Source organism: Diceros bicornis, chromosome 4 (genome assembly GCF_020826845.1).
Source record: "Diceros bicornis minor isolate mBicDic1 chromosome 4, mDicBic1.mat.cur, whole genome shotgun sequence".
In the NCBI taxonomy this organism is placed as follows: Eukaryota; Metazoa; Chordata; class Mammalia; order Perissodactyla; family Rhinocerotidae; genus Diceros; species Diceros bicornis.
In genome coordinates, this window is record NC_080743.1 from 51,197,183 (window position 1) to 51,218,306 (window position 21,124).

At 38.1% G+C, this 21,124-nt stretch overlaps 1 long non-coding RNA gene across 1 annotated transcript in view; it reads left to right on the forward strand.

The window, feature by feature from the left end:
* Positions 1-1,310, forward strand: part of LOC131404354 (uncharacterized) — a 36,705-nt gene extending 35,395 nt beyond the window's left edge. The window contains exon 3 of the long non-coding RNA XR_009219781.1: positions 1,263-1,310. This is a non-coding gene — a long non-coding RNA (uncharacterized LOC131404354). The remainder of the gene's footprint in view (positions 1-1,262) is intronic.
* The last annotated feature ends 19,814 nt before the right edge of the window (positions 1,311-21,124 follow it).

Genomic DNA, 21,124 nt, shown 5'->3' on the forward strand with positions numbered 1-21,124 from the left:
CTTTCATCTTTCCAGATAGATAAGTAGGAATTTTCAGAGCTTGTCTTCATGTAGAATCCCTTCCTCTCCTCAAAAATATTTTAGTTGATGATGTCTGGAACCTTCTTTAGTACCAAATCATTGTGACCAGTATTTATCATTCCATATAATACTGGTCACAATCATTGTGACTGGTATTTAGTACCAAAATCATGGTGGCTAGTATTGCATATCTCAGTTCATGTTGGTATAGGCTGGGATTTTGTTAGAAGAGCAGGTATAAAATATCCATGTCCTTTTATTCAGCTTTTCTGCAATATGTCTGTGTTTAAGACAATGAGATTAACTTTATCAGATGATCACCATTAATACGTTTAATACTTAACCTGGTAATTTCTAATTTTTTGAACGGTGGAAATAATTTTTCAGATAAAAAGTTATATGGAATACAAAAATATGAATATGGTGTAAGTTGCGGGAGTTGGTGACCAAAGCCTACCCCATTTGACCTTCCTCTGGTCTCTGAGGTACTCCATGAAACTAGAGAGTTCTATGAAATATGCTTTGAAAAATCACCAAGCTTACCAATCACCAAAGTGAGCACCAACCAGTGCTCACTTAAAAGCTAGAACTTAATCTAAAAAGCACGCATCCACATTTTCTTAACCAATTCTTTCTTTACAAAACATTTAATTTTAAATTGTGCCCTTTATTTCGAGTCACTCAAATACCCCCCAGGCCTCATGGTTACAAATGAGGGCACATACGCGATTAAGCACAAATTTCACTGACTGGTGACCCTCACCTGTGGGACAGCAGGACCTCTGCCCACTTCTGAGGTGTTCTTACCCTCTGGTGTTTCTCAGGGAGTCTCTAGGAGGTGTCTTGCTTGTGCTTCCCCATCAGTAGTGACAACTTAGACACATTATCTCTTAGTGTGAAGTGGCTTTGCTGCTCCAGAAATTTCTCTGTGGTTCCGCGTAGACCAGTGCTCTCTGAGGTCATGGCAGCCACCGCTACACTGCTTCTGGGTACTGCTCTCCCCTCTGCCCAAGAGTGGACACAGACTCTTTCTTTAATATCCTACAGCACAGCCAAGAACAGCTTGTAACAATATCACTTTTTATGGTACAGCCTCAGGTATAACCAAAAGGAAGTATGCAACAAAATCGTCTTTCAGCTGGTGACTATACATCCTTATGCAGTCTGCTGTAGGCCACATTTCTGACCAGTTACTGCAGAAAAACTTTCCACTCAATATCCATTCTCTCCTTTTTTTACAGAAAAATTTTATTTGAGATGGTGATGAAGCAGCTAAAAGTATATCCTTCCCCTTTGCTTCTCTTGCAGGTAGGTATAGTCACAAGACTAAGTTCTGGCTAATGTAACAGAAGTGGATTTCTGGGAAGGCTCCTTGCAGGAGCTGATACAACTGGGAGATGCTTCCTTTTTGCCTTTCCTGCTGCCTGAAATGAGGATGTGATGACAGGGGTTATGGAAGCCATCTTAGAACATGAAGTGATCTTGAGAGTAGAAGCCAAATGCAGGGGATGGTAGAGCAGAGAGAAAGAGATGAAGTCCTTGATTACTTGGTAAAGTAACCACAATATCCTTGGAATACAGTAGTCCTCTTTTATCTGCAGGAGATACATTCCAAGACCCCCAGTGGATGCTTGAAACCGAGGATAGTCCTGAACTCATGCATCACTTAATGACAGAGTTAAGTTCTGAGAATGTCATTAGGTGAACATCATAGAGTGTACTTACACAAACCTAGATAGTATAGTCTACTACACACCTAGGCTATATGGTGCTAATCTTACAAAACCACCATTATATATGTGGTCCATTGTTGACCAAAACGTTGTTATGCAGTACATGACTGTACTATGTTTTTTCCTATACATACATACCTATGATAAAGTTTAATTTATAAATTAGGCATGGTAAGAGATTAACAACAATGACTAATAGTAAAATAGAACAATTATAACAATATACTGTAATAAACGTTACTGTAGAGCTTAGCTACATCAGCATATGATTTTTTTTCTTTCCTTATTAAGTCGAGAAGTTTTACCTTTTCACTTAAAGGAAGCACTTTTTGGCTTCTCTTTGGCATATCCAAATTGCCAGCATTGCTACTCTTGCACTTTGGGGCTTTTATTAAGTAAAATAAGGGTTATTTGAACATAGGCACCGTGATACCAGGACAGTCGATCTGATAACCGAGATGGCTACTAGGTGACTAACGGGTGAGTACCTACAGTGTGGATACACTGGACAGAGGAATGATTCACAACCCAGGTGGGACAGAGCAGGATGGCATGAGATTTTATCACCCTACTCAGAAGGGTGTGTAATTTAATACTTATGAATTGTTTATTTCTGTAATTTTCCATTTAATATTTTCGGTTGACCCCAGGTAACTGAAACTGCAGAAATTGAAACCATGGATAAGGGGGGACTACTGTAGTTACTTCTGGACTTCTTTATGTGAGTTTGGGTTTTCTGTAACCTGTAGGCAAACCTATCATGGCACAGCAGCTATGAGCCTGCCTCCCTCCCTTGCTATGGGGATGCTTAGCTCCTGGCCTGGTGCATAAGGCAGACTCTAGCTTCTCTCCATCGTGTGGGAAAGCCTTTAACATGTCTAGACTCCTCAGAGCCTCTTCCTAAGAGAACCAGAATCCAGAGAGAATAAGTAATTCTCTTGTTACCCAAAGTCTAAGACGGAAGTGTCAATTTTTCATCTCGTGACCCAGAAGCTGCCTCTTTTCCAGCATAATTGAAAGTTATAATGATTATTCCCTCAGACCCTACTCTCTGCCCACAGAGTTGTGGGCCTCACCTGCTGCTGCCGATAGTAAGCACATCGGCTCAAGTTTCAGCGACAACTCAGTTCCTTCATCTGATAAATGGGGAAAATTTAAAATAAACGTAAACCACAAATGGTTTTAAAATATACTCTTAGGTATTAGTTTTGGCATCCCTACCAGAGTGCTTCTTAAATTTTATTTTTGGCTCATCTTATTTTTGGTTCATCTTACCCATATGTGCGTCTTCTTAGATACACAGCAACACATAAATATAAACCTAGAAGTGCACACAGAGACTGGTGCATTTACACATACATGCACACCTAGATTTTTATATGTATCTACTCCCACATTGATATATATACCGTTAAACATATATTCTGGCACACTGATACAGTAGCTCAAAGAAATATGAGTTGAGGTTTGGTTAATAGGAAATATAAGGAATGGAACAGATATAGCAGCTACAAAGACTAGGCAGATAGATTACAAAAGAGCAAAATAACCCCCATGTGCTCATTTTTAATGGCATTGCAATAATGTAAATTTTCTATATGCTCCAGGGATAGGCTTAGTGAGGCTAATTAGGGAGATGGGCCTAATGCACAGCCTAGTGCTGCTGCTAAGCTGATCTGTGTCAACCTGGCCATCTCACTTCTTGCTAGTAGAACTATCATGAGCTCTTACGAACGCCTCGATGGTAGCAGGGAGCTGCAGTCCTGTTTTCCAGCCTCATTGTAGGTACCCAGCAAGATTTCGAAATATGAATGAATGATTAATATACACTGCATAGACCCATCTCCCCACAAAAGACTGTCTGACCTCATTGGATATGCATGGGGAAGGAGAGAAGAAACAAGCAAAGTAGCCTCCTGGATCCAGGAGAGCGCCAATTCGAGGAGCTGGGTAGTGGGGAAAGGGAGCTTACATAGAGATACAAGGCCTCTGTGGTGACATCTCACCCCTCTGGCCTGGGAGCTGGGTGGGCTTACAACTCTGCAAAGGTAAAGATTTTCTAGGATGTCATCCGAAGAATAAGACATCCATTGCTTTCCTGGAGAGGCTGCCCTGGAGGTAGAAACAGACAGAAAGACCGGGACACTTTGTTTTTCTTTTCATGTTTTCGTCTTTCTCCTCTTTGCGTCCTCCACTGTTCCTCTCCTGTCCTGGTGTCTGAACTTGTTAAATACTTGTACGTTCTGACCACAGCCTGGCTCTGCTGTCATTTAGCCAAGTTACACACATTTAGGTCTTTTCATCTTTCTTTATGAACCAGTCTCTCCAGTCATTTTAATCATTTTGGCAGTTCTTTTCTGAATTCCACCCAATTTAAAAATAAGCTAAATTCTCCACCCCCGTGGCTTTGAAAGCAGGCTGTTGCGAACCCATGCAGAGCTTCAGCTCTGGTTTGATGCATATAGAGGAAAGACAACTCCATGCTTTTAAATTCTATTCCCAGTTTTCCTCGGCAGTGACAGCCTGAAAAAGGCAGAGGAGGTAGAGAAGGGGCAAGAAACTTGGCTTGCAGAGCTGGAGACCATGGTCATTGCGCTGGGTTTGTTTTTAAATTTCTTTATTGATTGATGGATTAGACGATTGGTATAGGTGATAGTCACATTTGGTTCTGAAACCAAAAGGTACAAAAGTTAATACAATGAACAGAAAGTATTGCTTCTCTTCCTGTCACCTAGTCACCCAACTCGGAAGAAGCAGCCAATGTAACTTGTTTCTATGTGTATCTTTCCAGAGATATTTTATGCATATACAGTCAAATATGTATTTATATCTGTGTGTGCGTGTGTGCATGAGAGCCTCACCTCCATTTTTATACAAATGGTGATGTTCTATATGTATTGCTCTCCTCTTTGCTTTTTCTATTAGCATTGTATCTTGGAGATTTGGAGATTGGTCCATATTTACACATAAATCACTCCTTCAGTACTTTTTATGGCTACATAGTATCTATACTATAAATGTACTATAATTTTGTAGTCCACAATTAATGAGCATTTCGATTCTATCCAATTTTTCATAGTCTCTATCAAGGAACACTTAGGGACCTTACCAATTTTTTATTACTGTTAGTGCCTCACTGAATAACTTAGACATTTTGCACATGTGTGAGGATAAAATTCCTTGGTTAAAAGGTATGCGCATCAGCAGTCTGATAGCTACTGACTGATCTGTCAACTTTTACACCCATAACTAATGTCTAAGCATAATTGTTTCCTCATACCCACACATATGCAAATTTTTAGATCTTTGACCATCTGATAGAGGGGAAAACGTAGGTCATTTTTATGTAACATTTTTCTTATTATGAACGAGATTAGGTTGGTTTTCTCCCTCCAAAATTTAAGAGCCATTTGAATTCCCTTTTCAGCTGACAGTCTATTTCCTTTCTTCACGTTTCTATTGAGTTGTTGGTCTTCTATTGATTTAGAGGGGCCCTTAACATATTAGGGAGATTCACTTCTTGTGATGTAAGTTGCAAATATATTTTCCTGTTAGTCATTCTTTTCTATTTACATAAATGTATATATTCACCTTTTATTTTATGGTTCCTGGGTTTGGATTTTCTGACATACTGGGACAAGTTTTTTTCATTTTGAGATTGTTTTTTAAAAATCCCATGGTTCCTTCTAGTACTTAGAAATGATAGGTAAGTCCAACTTTACATTTTTCCAAATGGCTACCCAGTTGTCCCAACATCATTTATTTAATAATATGTTATCCATAGATTTGAAATGTTTATAATATATAAAAATCACCATTGTATTTGTGCCTCTTTTTGATATTCCTAGTCTGTTCCCATTTATCGGTCATGCCAATATCACATTATTTTAATTATCTGTGGCTTTAAAAATTGTTTTATTATTTAATAGAAATAGTTCACCTTCATTACTCTTCTCTTTCAGAATTTTCCTATTTTCCTTGTTGGTTTTTTTTCCTTCTAAATTTTAGAGTTAAGTTGTCTAGTTCAAAAACATCATTTTGGCATTTTACAAAATCAGGGGCATGTTACATTTATAGATTAATTTAGGGAAAGCTAGTATCTCTATGATATTGCTTGCTCCTCCCCAAAGATGGGATATGTTTTTTCATTTGTCTGTATGTGTTTGTGTGTATGTTTCTCAGCAACATTTTAAAGTTTTATTCTCATAAATTGTGCCCACTTCTTGGTAATGTTGTTTCTTTTTTGTTGCTATTATAAATTGAAATCTTCCATCATCTCTTCTAACCAACTATGTGATGTGTGTGTGTGTGTGTGTGTGTGTGCGTGCGCGCACTTCTGCTTCTGGCTAATTAATTTTGTAATCACCAGGCACATTCCCAAATTCTATTCTGTTCTCTGAGTTTCTCTTAAGGTTCTTCTAGGCCAGGGTTTCTCAAGACGGCACTATTGGCATTTTGAGCCAGATAATTCTTTGTTGGTGGTAACGAGGCAGGGAGGGAGACATTGTCCTGGGCATTGTAGGATGTTTAGCAGCATTCCTGGCCTCTACTGGGGAGGTGAGGGGGTTGCCTCTGATTAAGAACCATTGTTCTAGTTCCTAATGCAGGGAAGGGCTTCATTTTTGCCACCCACTCCCAACCCACAGCTCTATTTGACATTACAGGATCTAATCACGAGAGTGGAAATAGCTGAGGCCCAATGTTTGTTATGAGAACAAATTGTGTCTAGAAGTAGCCATGGAAGTGATGGTTATTCATAGTTTATTGCCAAGCTACATGTGGAAGTCAATCACGGGTACAAATGTCATGAAATTAAAAATTAAAAGTAATAAAAAGAGGGAGGTAGAATCTATTGCTTCTGCATCACACAGCTTAGATCTTAGTCGTATGGTGTTTGGCATGTTCTCTAGCTGTTTACTGTGTGGTCACAATCTTCTCAACTGGCTTGAATCACAGCATCTCAAGCTTGAAGAGATAGCATCATGTTCCTTAAGGCATGGTGTTGTGTCTTGCACCCTTTTAACACTCTTAACTGTCTCGTACCACTTTTGCATTTTGTACAGTTTTTACCACTGTGCTAGGTATATGGCAGGTGTTCAGGGAAGATGATATTTTGCTAATCTAATCTCTTTAGTCTGACATACTCTGAGTTCTTTAGGGAAAATAATGTGGTATAGAAGGAAACATTTTGTGTTTGAAATAAAAAAGATCTGCATTCAAATCCTAGTTAAGAGTCATTAGATTATTAGCTGTATATACAAATTACCTAATCTCTGTGAACGTCATTTGCAAAACAGTTATAAATATGCTTACATTATAGAGTTGCAGTGGAGATTAAATGAGATCACTTAGACAATGCGACAAGAGCAGAGCAAGAGCACAATACATTTTTAACTCTCAGTTAAAACTCAGGCACTCAATGTGTGATAGTTATTATTATCTTCATTATTGTTATGTGAATACAAGTTCTTTGTCTGAAGAATTAAGACTAAGACAATTAATCTAAATTTTCTATTAAAAATTTAAAGTATAAATTGAAATACTGTGAAACTGGTTCAAAAGACTGGTTTTATACTATTGAAGATCAGATATTTCTGTAAGAAATAAATTGTAACAAATGTTATAATAGATAGATATATATAATGTCAGGTTGACATGAAAGTAGAAAATGACTAATAATGACTCTAAAGAAGGCTTCATAAAGAAGGTACTATTTGACCTATGCCTAAAATATTATCAGGAATTTTCCAACCATAAAAAGAATTGAAGCAATTCATGGCAGAAAGAATGACATGTGTGAAAGCCTGACATGAAAACATGGGTACATGTGCTTGGTGACAAGGAAATAGTTATAAGAACCTGCAGCTTAAGGCAGGTAAAAGGGACTGAGAGAAGATGAGGCTGGAAAAATATGTGGAGGAGGATCATTAAATTCCTTGAATGATAAGGTAGCGAGGTTGGATTTTATTGTCGTTGTTGGCAATGAAGAGCCATCAAGGGGCTTTAAATATGGAAGTAAAATGAACAGATTTTTGCTTTAGATTGCTCTACTACCAGTGTGAATGATGTCTAGGAAGTGAGACAGACTGAAGGCAGGAAGACAGTTATGAAATCACTGTCATATTATAGTTGTATAGCCAGAAAACCTGAACTAAAGCAAGTGGACAAGAAGGAGGAGGATGATATTGAAAAATGACTCTACAGTTTCTATTTTAGTGACCTAGTAGTTAGTAAATACAAGGATAAGGAAGACAAAAGGAAAAGCTGGTAGATGGATACTTGGGATTTTTGGAGTTACCGGCTTGGTGACCAGGAAACATCCCTCTGTGGATATCCAGTAAAGAGAAATACAGACATAGAGGTCTAACCCAAAGCAAGTGGGGTTAGAGGTGAGTAGCATGGAGTGGGCCTTCACGTAAGGAGGGGCATGCAGTTGCAGAAGAGGGTCATTGATGGAATCTTGAAGAACAGCAATTTGGGAAGGGTGATTGAAGAAAGAGGAACCCACAAAGGAAATGAGAATGATAAAAGAAATGGGAAGAGAAACAGAATAGAGTGTGTTATGAAAACCAAAGAAATTACTTTAAGAGGGAGGGAGTTATCACAGTTAATGCCACAAGGGTATTTAGCAGGGTCGAGTTTGAAAACAAACTTTTATATTGTTTTGTTGGTGGAGCTAGAGAGCAGAAGCCAGATTACAAGGTCTGAGAAATTAATAGGAGGTAAAGACATGGAAGACAAAGCAAAACTTATTTAGGGGATGCAGTAGTTAGAAAGACAGACACTGGAATCAGACCACTTGTGTAGGCATCCCAGCCCCATTGTTTACTAACTCTGTGACCCTAGACAAGTGGATTAACCTCCCTTTTCCTCAGTCTCCATACCTGTAAAATATGATAATAATAGCACCTATCTCATCAAGTTGTTTTGAGAGTTAAATGACTTATACATTAAGAACTTAGACCAGTGCCTGGCACACAGCGAGTGTTCAATTAGCTGTAACTATTATTATTCCATAAAGAAGTGAGGTGGTGAAAAAGAAAGCAGTAAGTCCGTAGCTGAGCTGACAACAGGGTGGGAACCGAAAGGATGGCAGTACTTTTGGATGAGCATATTTGTAGGTAGATGCAAATGGCCAGAAGAGAAGAAGAAATGAAGACTCAGTAGATGGGTAATTAGGGATTAGAGTCCAAAGGGGGACTGAGTCTGTGGAATGAGGAGAAAAGGTGGAGAAGCTGACTCTGGGTAGGACAGGAAGAAGCAGAGCTGTGTGTGTATGTGTGTGTGTGTGTGTGTGTTATGTGTGTATACACATATGTCTATATATGTGTAAGTATATTATATATGGTGGCATAACATTCATACTGATTTATAACTTAATTTTGTAACCTAATAATATATCTTAAAGTTCTCTTTTAATAGCTGGCTAGTATCTCATTGAATGGGTTATCATAATTCATTTAAGTATTCTAGTACTCAAGGAAGGGGCATTGAAGCCATGTCCATTATTTGCTTCCACAAATAATGCTGTAATGAACATTATTGTGTGTATGTGAGTATATACATATGTTCACTTGTACAAATATATGCATAGCATACAATTTTAGACGTTGAATTGCAAGGTGAAAAATATCAGTAATTACCCCTCCAAAGAGGAGAAGCTATTTTATACCCCCATCTAATAGTAAATCAGCATGCCTATTTCTTCACATCCTCCAAACACTGTTAATACCAGACTTTTGAATCCTTTGTCAGTCCAATATATAAAAAAGATATCTTTATGGTTGTTTTAATTTGTATTTCTTTAATGGCATGTGAGATTAGGCAGCTTTTAATATGTTTATTGGCCAATTGTATTTCTTGGTCTGTGAACTATGTGTTCATATCTGTGGTATGCAGCCTCTAAGATGGCTCCAAGATTCTCATCTCCTAGTATTCGGACTCTTGTGTAGTCCTTGCCACAATGTACCAGGGTTGGTCTGTGTGACTAAAAGAAAGAATATGGCAGAACTAATGGTGTGTCACTTCCAAGATTAGGTTATAACACACGTTGTGGCTCTTGTCTTGAGTTCTCTCTCTCTCTCATCACTCACACTGGGGGAAGCCAGCTTCCAGGTCATGAGGACACCCAGGCAGCCTAGGGAAAGGCCCACATGGGAAGAAATTGAGGTCTCTATAGCCAATAGCCAGTAAGAAACTGAGGCCTGACAACAACCCTATGAGTGAGCTTGAAGCAATCTTCTCTCAGGCAGGCCTACAGAGACTGTGGCCCCTGCTGACAGCTTGACTGCAACTTCAAGAGAAACCCAGAGCTGGAACCTCCCAGATAAACCACTCTAGATCCCTGACCCAGAGAAGCTCAGAGAGAGTAAATGTTTGCTGTTTGTTATAAACTGCTAAATTTAGGGATAATATATAGTATAGCAGTATATAACTAATACATTTTTTTCCATAAATTGTTCACTTTTTTCTTACTGATTTTAAGAATCTTTGTAATTTTAGGTTAATCCTTTAACTCTCAAATGCACTGTGTATATTTTCAACACATTTTGTTATATGTTTTTTAAATTTTTTGTTTTCAACTTGTTAAAATTTTAAATTTTGTTAAATTTGTTTAAATTTTTTATTTGAAGCTGCTTTTAATTTTCATGATGTCAAATGTGGCAGTCTTTTTTTCCTTTTTGGCCTCTCTGTTTTATTTCATATATTAGAGTACATGCATTAAAATTTGTTTCAAAATTATTTTTAAATTCACTAATACTTTCTTCTGCAACGTCTAATCTGCTATTATTCCCATTTCAGACACTGTAGTTTTCACTCCTAGAAATTTGATTTGGGTCTTTTTATAATTTTCAGGTCTCTACCTGGAATGCTTAATATTTCCTTTAGTTTCTTGGATGTGTGGATTATATTTATAATAACTGATTTATTTCATGTCCTTGTATACTAACTCTGTTATCTTAGTCATTTCTGGGTCTGTTTGTATGGATTGATTTTTCTTCTCATTATGGGTCATATTTTCCCGCTTCATTGCATGCCTGGTAATTTTTTATCTGGTGCCAGACATTGTGAATTTTACCTTGTTGGATGCTTATTTCTTTTGTATTCCAGTAAATATTCTTGAGTTTTGTTCTAGAACACAGTTAAGTTACTTGGAAAACACTGATCCATTCAGATCTTGTTGTTAAGCTTTGTTATGTAGGACAAGAGTAGCATTCTGTCTAGGGCTAATTTTCCCCCATTAATGAGGCAAAACTCTTCTGAATACTTTACCTAATGCCCTATGAGTTTTGAGGTTTTTCACTGTGGTTGGTGGCAACAGGAACTGTTTTCAGCCCTTTGTGAGGCATTGTTCTCTCTAGCCTTTCAAATGGTTGCTTTCTCCAGCCCCTGGGGCCTCTACTGGTTTATTCACACACATTTGCTGAGCAGTAGTGAGCTGAATAATGTAAAGGGACCCTCTGAAGACCTCCAGAGCTCTCTTTCTCTCTGTGCAGCTCTTTTCTCTCTAGTACTCTAGTACTGTGAACTCTAGCTGCCTTGGCCTTCCTGCACTCCCAGATCCATCTCCCCAACTTAAAGAGACCACTGGACTATACCTGGCTTCCCTTTCCCTATAGTGCAGCCTTGAAACTCTCTCTAGGCAGTGAGCTGGGGCAATCCTGGGACTTGTGTCATTTGTTTCCATCTCTCAGGGACTGCTGTCCTTTGTTGCCTGGTGACCAATCTTTTAAAATCATTCTCTCTTATATTTGTCTTTTTTTTTCAGTTGCTTCAGGAGGTAAGGTAAGGTCTCAGTTATTCCACATGCTTTCTTCTAAATCTTTTGTTTTATACATTTATATATTTAACCCATCTGAAATTTATTTTTTCTGAGAGAAGTATAGTTTTAATATTTTTCCCGATGGTTAGCCAGTTACCCAACATCATATTTTGAATTCTTCCCTTCCTTCCTCACCCAGTTTAAAATATCACCTTTATCACCTTTACCATAAGCCTAACTTTCATAGATTTTTGAGTCTGTTTCTGAACTCTTTATTCTATCTCTTTGGTTTTCCATTTTTTATTGAATAGCAAACCTGCAAACCTTTTTACTTATTGAAGTTTCAAAATAGATTGTGTATCCAGTAGAGCTAATTATCTCTCATTTCTTTTTATTTTCAAGATTCCTTGAGTATCCACACATGTTATTTTTCTACATAAACTTTAATGTCATTTTCAAGTTCCTTCTCATATATTACGGATGTTATTTATCGGGATTGCATTAAATGTATAGGACCTAAACAAGTTTGAAGGCAGCAAAGAGAAGAGTTGGGGGGGTACAAGTTCAATGACTTTGCTTTTTATGGTGAAGTAGGAGGCAAAGATACAAGCTGGGAGTGAGTAGGATACAGGTGAGATACAGACTAAGGGTAAATGATGAAAGTTTGAATGAATCATACGTGCTATAATAAGTGGGGTTATTGGATCCCAGATAAGGAGAGCACTGATGGGTATGCAAAACATTTGCTGAATATCACAGGGCTAAAAATGAAGAGTCGTCAATGGGTACTTGTATTTCCATATTTCCTTTCCCTGAAAATATCAAACATGCCACAAGTGAGTCCCAGAATCAGTATTTGTTACTACTAAACCATGGCCCTCCCAAACGAATCTCTGGTCATTCAATTTCTTTGAAAATGTATGTCTCTCTAGTTCACTGTCATATCCAGTGCCAAACTTATTGTCTGTCCAGAGTTGGCACTGAATAAATATTAGTGGAATGAATTAGTTAATTTCTGAATAGCTTCCTTTGTTATTTCTGCCAGTCTGTCTTCAGATTCAAGGTAGTCTTTATCCAGCCCCAAATCCAAATGTTTGTTTCTCCAATTGCCTGGAAATAGGGAACTTACGTGGATTTCTTCTGCTATACAACCTGGCATAATGTCTTAAACCGTTGTTTGAGAAAAGCCTTCTTCAATCTTAGACTTCTTAAATCTTCTTTCCAAATTAGTCAATTTATTCATGTACATAGGCTCATGGGAGAACTAAGATAAAGGAGAGATTAAGGCAAAATGACCTGATTTCTTTCAACTGTTTAGAGGTGTTCATCTCAAAAATAGTGATAAAAATGGGAAGGAGTCCTCATTGTATTAACGTGTGATTTTACTTAATTTGACCCTTAATGAACTACACATTCCACTGTTTGAACCACTCAATGGTTTTGAAAAAGTAAACTCGCTTATCTAAGTATGGTTTTCCAATAATTGTCTCTTGGATTAAATGTAAACAAGCATATGGTTTAGATTGATATAATACCTTCACCCTAAAACATCTCGAGGTAACTTCTGATGGGGAAAAACGGGGTGCTCTGGTTTCAGGAACAAAGTTGATTCTTCTTCTGATAAGAATGTATATTTTAAGCACTCAAGGCAGTCTCCATGCAAGGGTCAACTCTTAACAGAAAAAAGAGAATTTAGAAAATTCAGAACCCACTTAGACATTTTAGATCTTGGACTGATGAGGACTTTCATAGACCAAGTAGATTCACTTGGAGCCTACTTCCTCCATTTTAACATGTATTTTGTTATTTTATTTTAAGAGAAGCAAGGCTTGAAATGCTTTAATATCCCCTTAGAGACTGTTTGACTATTACATAGCCCATAAAAAGTAATATTTGGATGATTTAAAGGGAAATGAATCAGAAACTTAAAGGTTCAGTTTTCCTTGTATGACACAAGATTTTTCCCTCCCAGAGTCAATAGAAATGGCCCTTAGGGTGAAACACATCTTGGATTTTATTGAAACGAAATTATTATTTATGCACGTGCAGATAGTAATGTGTATTCTAAAATATTTTGATTTTAAAATATTTAGACACTCAATTTTACTTTTTTCTATGGATTAACAAGGAATCTAACAACTTTCCCAATTTCTGCAGAACAATTTTTTGCATCAAACCTAGTCGATTAAATTCTGTATTTCAGAGCCAGGTGGAAATGTGATCTCAGTCCCCAGGTGATATTTTCATGAGGTTTCTCTCAAAAGCTATTTTAGGCTTCTCAGTTACACACCCGAAAGGGGGTGATGGTGGTATAATCCAGAGTATCCGTGTAACTGGTTGGCAATATTTTAAATGTAGCTATTCATCAGACATTTAATATTTATTTTTCCTTACATTTAAACAAGATTTTAATTTAGGCATTGGACTTGTGTGATAGAAGCATTTCTATGTGGGTTAAGAAATGGCTTCGCCCTCCACTGATGTAAAAGGCATGGGAGTCAACAAACCTGGTTTTCTCTCCTTGCTCTGCCATTACCTCCCTGAGTGACACTGGACAAATTCCATCATGTTTTGGGCCCCGTCTCCTCATCTGTAAATTAGGTGGTTAGATGATCTCTAGGATCCCTCTCACAGCTGATGTGCAGTATTGGCACATAATAATTATTCATTAAATGGTAACATTTATTTTTATTGATGAGCTTGCTTCATGTTGACTATTGGAATATCTTAATTTTAGATTCCTAAAGAGCCTAGAAGTTGACTCAAAAGTCTTGGACTTGTGTCTTGCTTCACTGTGTACCAGCTGTGTAATCTTGGGAAATTTTCTCCATTTTTTAGACTCAATTTCTTCATCTGCAAAATGGGGATAAAGGTAATACTATTAGGCACAGTTCTTTGTTGCAAATAATAGAACCCACTCTGGCTAGTTTAGGCAGAAAGAAGAATTTGTCAAAGATATTAAGCAACTCACAGAATCCTCTGGAGAGCAAGAGAACCAGACTTAGAAACAGTGAGGCCAGAAACAACACCAAATCAGACTGTAGAATTTGCTCCAGTGAAAACACCATTGCTGCCAACATTTAGCAACAACTCTGCTTCTCGCAGAGACACTCTAGCTTGCATTGATAATGCTTGGTCCTGGATGCCAGGAGCTCAGCCTTTGAGCCCCTGTGGTCATGTTCACCTGGGATAGATGCCATTCATATCTACCTCTTTGTAGCATTAGCTTCCAAGCTGGGGACTCACAAGGGTGCATCTGATTGGGAACACCTCATTCACATGTCTGATGTCAGCAACAAGGGAGCCTGGGACAGTGACTTCTGGCTCTACCTTGGAGGTTGCAATGTGGTAAACTCTCCAAAACTCAGAAAAGAACTTCAGAAAATATTGGGCAGACTCAAACTACTCTATCCAGGTGAAAATTAATGCCTCAGGTAAGAACTCCTGCACTATATGAATGCTGATTACTACCTTCAAAGCTCATTTTACTATTCAAAGAAAAATAAGATAGATCAAGCTTGTAAATGAAAATTGCCAGGAAATCTAGCCAGATGTGCTTTCTCTTTTTATTTTGAATAGATCCATATATCTATATATATGATTGTAAAATGTATTCTCATAAAAACTTCATGAACTATAGAAAAATTATAGGGAAGAGATAAGTATCATCCAATAATCCTATCAGCAGATAACCACTCTTACCATCTTGGTTCATACTCATCCATCCATCTAATATAGTTATATAATATATACATTTTATATATATATATATCATACATAAAATACACAAATTTGTATGAATACACACATAATAATTATATGTGACTTTGTACCCAATTCTAAAAATTTAAACAATATGTTGTGGGCATCTTTCCCTGCTAATAAATATTGAGCAACTTTTCGTTATTTTTTTAAAATTATTTATTTATTTATTTTTGGTGAGGAAGATTAGCCCTGAGCTAACATCTGTTGCCAACCCTCTTCTTTTTGCTGAGGAAGATTGGCCCTGGGCTAACATCCATGCCCATCTTCCTCTACTTTCTATAGGACGCCGCCACAGCATGGCTCGATGAGCAGTGCATAGGTCCGCGTGGCGTTCTGAACCTGTGAACCCCGGGCCACCGAAGCAGAGCATGGGAACTTAACCACTATGCCACTGGGCCAGCCCTGCAACTTTGTTATTTTTTTATTTATTTTTTTTTTTGTGAGGCGATCAGCCCTGTGCTAACATCCGCCAATCCTCCTCTTTTTTTGCTGAGGAAGACGGCCCTGGGCTAACATCTGTGCCCATCTTCCTCCACTTTATGTGGGACGCCGCCACAGCATGGCTTGCCAAGCAGTGCGTCGGTGTGCGCCCGGGATCCGAACCAGCGAACCCTGGGCCGCCGCAGCGGAGCGCGCGCACTTAACCGCTTGCGCCACCGGGCTGGCCCCAACTTTGTTATTTTTAATGGCTGCATATTGTGCTGTTGTATGAACATGCAACAATTTTTTCACTAGTCACCTATTTGTGGGGAGTTTCCAAATTTTTGCTTTTATCAAGAGAGTTATGGTGAACATCTGTATAGCCAAGTATATACTTAGAGTAATTCTGTATGATGAGTTTAGAGAAATAGAATTGCTGTTTCAGGTATACACAGTTGAAAAGACTTTTGATACATGCAGTAAAATTGGCTTCAGAAAATTGGTAACAGTTTATACTTCCACATGCAACATTTGAGTGTGAATTTCCTCAATTATCAGAACACTTGATATTATCAACTGTTTTTCTTTTAGTCAGTTTGTTAGGAGAAAAATATCTCATTATCGTTTAACTTGCATTTCTTAGTTTACTACTTAAACATATTGCATATATATTTATTTTCCCTTATATTTACTTATGAACTGTGTGTTTATGCCCTTTGTCCACTAACAGATTAAATTTTTATTTTTTTGCTGGTTTTAATTGGTTTTTAGGGCTCTCTCTATATAAAGATATTAAATTTTTGTCCTCTATATGTCCTCCAAATACCTTTTCCAAGATTGTCATTGACTTTTATTAAAATTGAGGTAAAACATATATAGTAAAGTGCACAAATCTTATGTTTACAACTTGGTATGTGTGTATCATGTAACAACCACGTAGATCTAGAAAAAGAACATTTCCAGCACCCAAGAAGGCTCCCTCGTGTTCCTTCCCAGTCAATACTTCCCCATAGAGGTAATTGCTATCCTGACACCATAGATTAGTACTACCTGTTCTTGAACTTCATATGAATGCAATCACATGGAAAGAAGTCTCTGGCTTCTTCTACTTATCATTATGTCTGGGAGAGTAATCCATGTTGCTACAGGTAAAGTATTTTGTTTCTCTGAGCCACAATTTTCCCATCAGTAACATGAGGATAATAATAGTACTTATGTGGTGGTTGTGGAGATAAATGAGTTAACATAAGTAATTAAGTTACATGCAAATATTAAGTTAAGGAGTTAATGCAAACATTAGAACAGTGTTTGGCCTGTGTTAAATATTAATACTTAATACGTGTTAGCTACTAGTATTACACTACTGGATTATATTGGCTAATTTTTATTTAGAGTTTTTGTATCAATATTCCTAAATGAGTTTAGTCATGCTTTAGCATCTGTGCATTTATGTGCTGGTCTTGTATTGCTTGGATATTGAGTTATGCTAGTAAACTGGGTGTTCTTTCCAGAAGTTGTGGAGTGAACTCTTACCACTCACATCCACCCAAGATTCCTACCAAATCTGCCTCCCAGATATATCCCAAATCTGCTGACTTTTCTCTGTCACTATCTTCTCTACTCTAGTCCATGCCTCCATCATCACTCCTTCCATCCATTGCAATAGTCAAATAATGTGTGTCCCCATTTCTAAACATTTTGTCCTTCCCATTGCACTTAGGTTCAAAATCTAATATCCTTATCAAGGTCTACCAGGCTCTTCATATTATGGCCCTGCCTACCTCTCCAACCCTGGCTTGCATCAGTTTCCCTCTCACCCCATGCTCTGGACACACTCCCTGCCCAGCAACACACTCCCATCCCTAGTCTGGCCAATCCTTACTTGCTCTTTCTCACGGAAGCCTTTCCTGACATGGCAATATCAAATTGATTTTCCTATGTAATCACTCATCTTAACTTTCTCTTTTCTTTCTTAGCACTCACAACATGTGCAATTGTACATTTATTTGTATGTTTAATTTAATAGCTCTTAGCTTTATGAGGTAATGGGTTTTTTGGTCACTTTATATAGCATAGTGCTTTGCACATTAAGAATTGCTCAATAAATACTTATTGAATGAATGACTCCCAGTCTAGTGGTGGAGACAGCTACATAGTCAATATCAATGAGAGGAAAAGCCAAAACAGATGCATGGAAATAGATGTTGGGGGAACAGAGGAGGAAGAAAGAAACTCTGCCAGGGGAACTCTCCCACTGGCAGGTTACAGAGAGAGTTGCTCATTGATTAACTAGCCTCCCCTTCAATGTTATTCTCTCATTGTTGACGGCACTATATTGATGGCACTATATTACCCTTTAACACTCAGGGAAGGAGTTGGCTTCATACCAGGTTTTAGATGCACAAGTCCCGAGGGACTCAAAGAGGCAAAAATTCACCTGAGCTCTTGGCTCACACACAGAGCACAATGGCTGCTCTGAGGGGGGCAGAAGTCCTCTGCACCCACAAGCCCTGTTTATTTTCTCCTCCAGCAGCAGGGGTGGCATAGGTCAGCTGAAATGGTGCATCTGATGGTGCAGCTGATGTGTATTTATTGACCCAAAATGTCACGCTGACAGACATATGGACAGGCAGACAAAGATTTCTGTTGCAGAGGCCCCTCTTCTCTGCTCCCCAGGTTGTGACATGGCTGACATTTCCCCGCCCGGGTCCTGACTTCTCCAGCTGCTTCTGCAAATTCTGGTGTTTCATTGATGGGGGTCGTCACAAACACTGTGCCACATGCTTTTCTGAGGGCCGTGCTGCTGCCCACCTCTACCAAATGGTGGTCTCAACATATTTCCCAACCCCCCCAGCCCACGCATACTGTCCCCCAGTAGTCTTCACTTTAATCTCTTCTCTACTAGCTCCTCCATCTCCACCTTAGCTCCATTGCAGGAGTTATAGCTGGCCAAGTTCACAGTGCATTTTAAAGAGGGAAGTCCTGAGTGACACCAAGAGTCATCTTTGTGGTAAAGAAAGGGGTTCTGCTTTTGCTATAAAAAGTAATTGTATGGTCATAAATGCAAACTTTTTCTTTCCTATTCTTAATATTTTCCTCTCCATTTTCTGGGTTTTCTTTCCCATCTCTCCCAACATCACTGACTTTAATTAATTTAAATTTTATTTTAAAAACTTTTTTATTGCTATAATTTTTTATTGTTATAACTTAAGTAACAGAAAACCATAGAAAGCAAACGTGTAGGTTAAAATAATTGTTTTAAGGCTAGCATTCTTGTAAGCACTGTTCATGATAAGAGAAGCCCCCTAATGCCTCCCTCCCAACACCACCTCTCTCTCCTTGCTAGAGTAACTACTATCCTAACTTTTATTGCAACAACTTTCCACTTTTCTTTACAGTCTTATCACCCAAGTGTACATTCCTAAACAATTGTTTAGTTTTGCCTGTTTTTTTTTTTTTTTAAATATCTTTTAATCTATAAGTTTTCTCCTCCATCTGGATTTTGCTGATTGCTTCCTCAGAGCAAATTTATTCTGTTCCTCTAACTTCTATGTTAACCCCAATCCACGTTCTTCTTCTCTCCTTTTTTTTTTTTTTGGCATGACAACCTCATGATTGATGTGTTCTTCGTCAGGAAGCACATATGTCTCAACGTCTCTCTTTTTGTGATATTAGTAGTCATTGATATTTAATGCTCTATCTCTAAATTTATTAAGATTATGTCAATATTCTAATCCTATTATTCTTTCTTCGTGAATTTGTTGAAATATTCCAATTAAGTACCCATGTAGTTTTTATTTTTTCGGTGGTACAGTTTGCATAGGAAAGGCAGGATAAAAGTTATTTTCAAAAAAATAGTTGATTCCCTAGCATCTTCTAAAGATATCAGTTTGGTGTTTTAGAATGGACTTTGTAAGAAGTTAAATAAGCGACAAATCATGTGTACACTCTGGCTTCCCTGCAGAGGATGTCACACCCCAGGAGAGAAAAGAGAATCAAGGGTGGGAACCGACAGTCCCTGAACCAGGGAGAGGTGAGGTCAGCAACGTGGGAACCCAGGCAGGAGCCCAGCAGGCAGACAAGCCTCAGGTTTGCTCAGAGTTGACCTCCCATCTTCCGGTCAAATACATTTGTGTCTGAAGTGGATTATGTTGGCCACACTACAATGTAGTCAACACTTGGGAAGGGATTCAAAAAAGGCCTCTCTGGAGACACTCTGTCTTCATTGCATACTCAGCATGTGGTGTCTTCTTTAGATTTGACAGTGCCTTTTCCATTATGCTTTTTCCTCTATCCATCCTCCTCCACGACCCCTCACTGGAAATATCTGCAAACGTCAAGTGCACCTCAATTCACCTCCAATTGCCTATCGATGTCTCTCCTCTTGTTTTTTTTTTTTTTCCTTTAGGAGTAGCAGGGGATTGTGGCTCTGGGCTGCATTGGGGTGAGAGTTGAGGGGTAAGGGATGAGGACGCTGGTGCTCTTTGTAACTAGAAAAACTTTTGAAGCTGAGGTTAGAGTTCCCAACAGGGTCCTAATTGTCCTTTGAGCAATTCCAAATTCTTCTTTAAATTGCTTTGTTGATATGTAATTCATATACCACACAATTTACACTTTTAACGTACACAATTCAGTGGTTTTTAATATATTGAAAAGGTTGGGCATCTATCTATTACCACTGATTCTAGACCATTGTCATTACTCCTGAAAGAAACCCTGACCCATTAGCAGTCAATCTGCACTATCCCCTCTCCCTGGCCCCTGGCAACCACTAACCTACTCTCTGTCTCTATGTGTTTTCCTGTTCTGGAAATTTCATATAAATGCAATCATACAATATGTGGACTTTTGTATTTGGCTTCTTTCACTTATCATAATGTATTCAAGGTTCATCCATGTTGTAGCACGTATCGATACTTCATTCTTTTTATGGCTGTATAATATTATATATGGATATAGAACATTTTGTTTATCTACTCATCAGTTGTGGACATCTGGGTTGTTTCCACCTTTTAGTTATTATGAATAGTGCTTTTATGAATATTTGTGTACAGATTTTTGTGTACATATGTTTTTAGTTCTTTTGGGTGTATACTTAGTAGAATTGCCAGGTCATATAAGTCTCTGTTTAATTTTTTGAGGAACTCCCCAATGTTTTCCAAAGAAGTTGTATCGTTTTGTATTCCAACTAGCATAGGGTTTCAGTTTCTCCAGATCCTTGCCAGCACTTGTTACTGTCTGTCTTTTTTATTTCGCTATCCTAGTGAATGTGAAGTGGTATCTCATTGTGGTTTTGATTTGCATTTCCCTAATGACTAATGATGTTGAGCATCTTTTCATGTGCTTCTTGACCACTTATATATCTTCTTTGGAAAATATTTTCTTAAATACTGTATATGTTCCTAGAGATATTTGCCTTTTG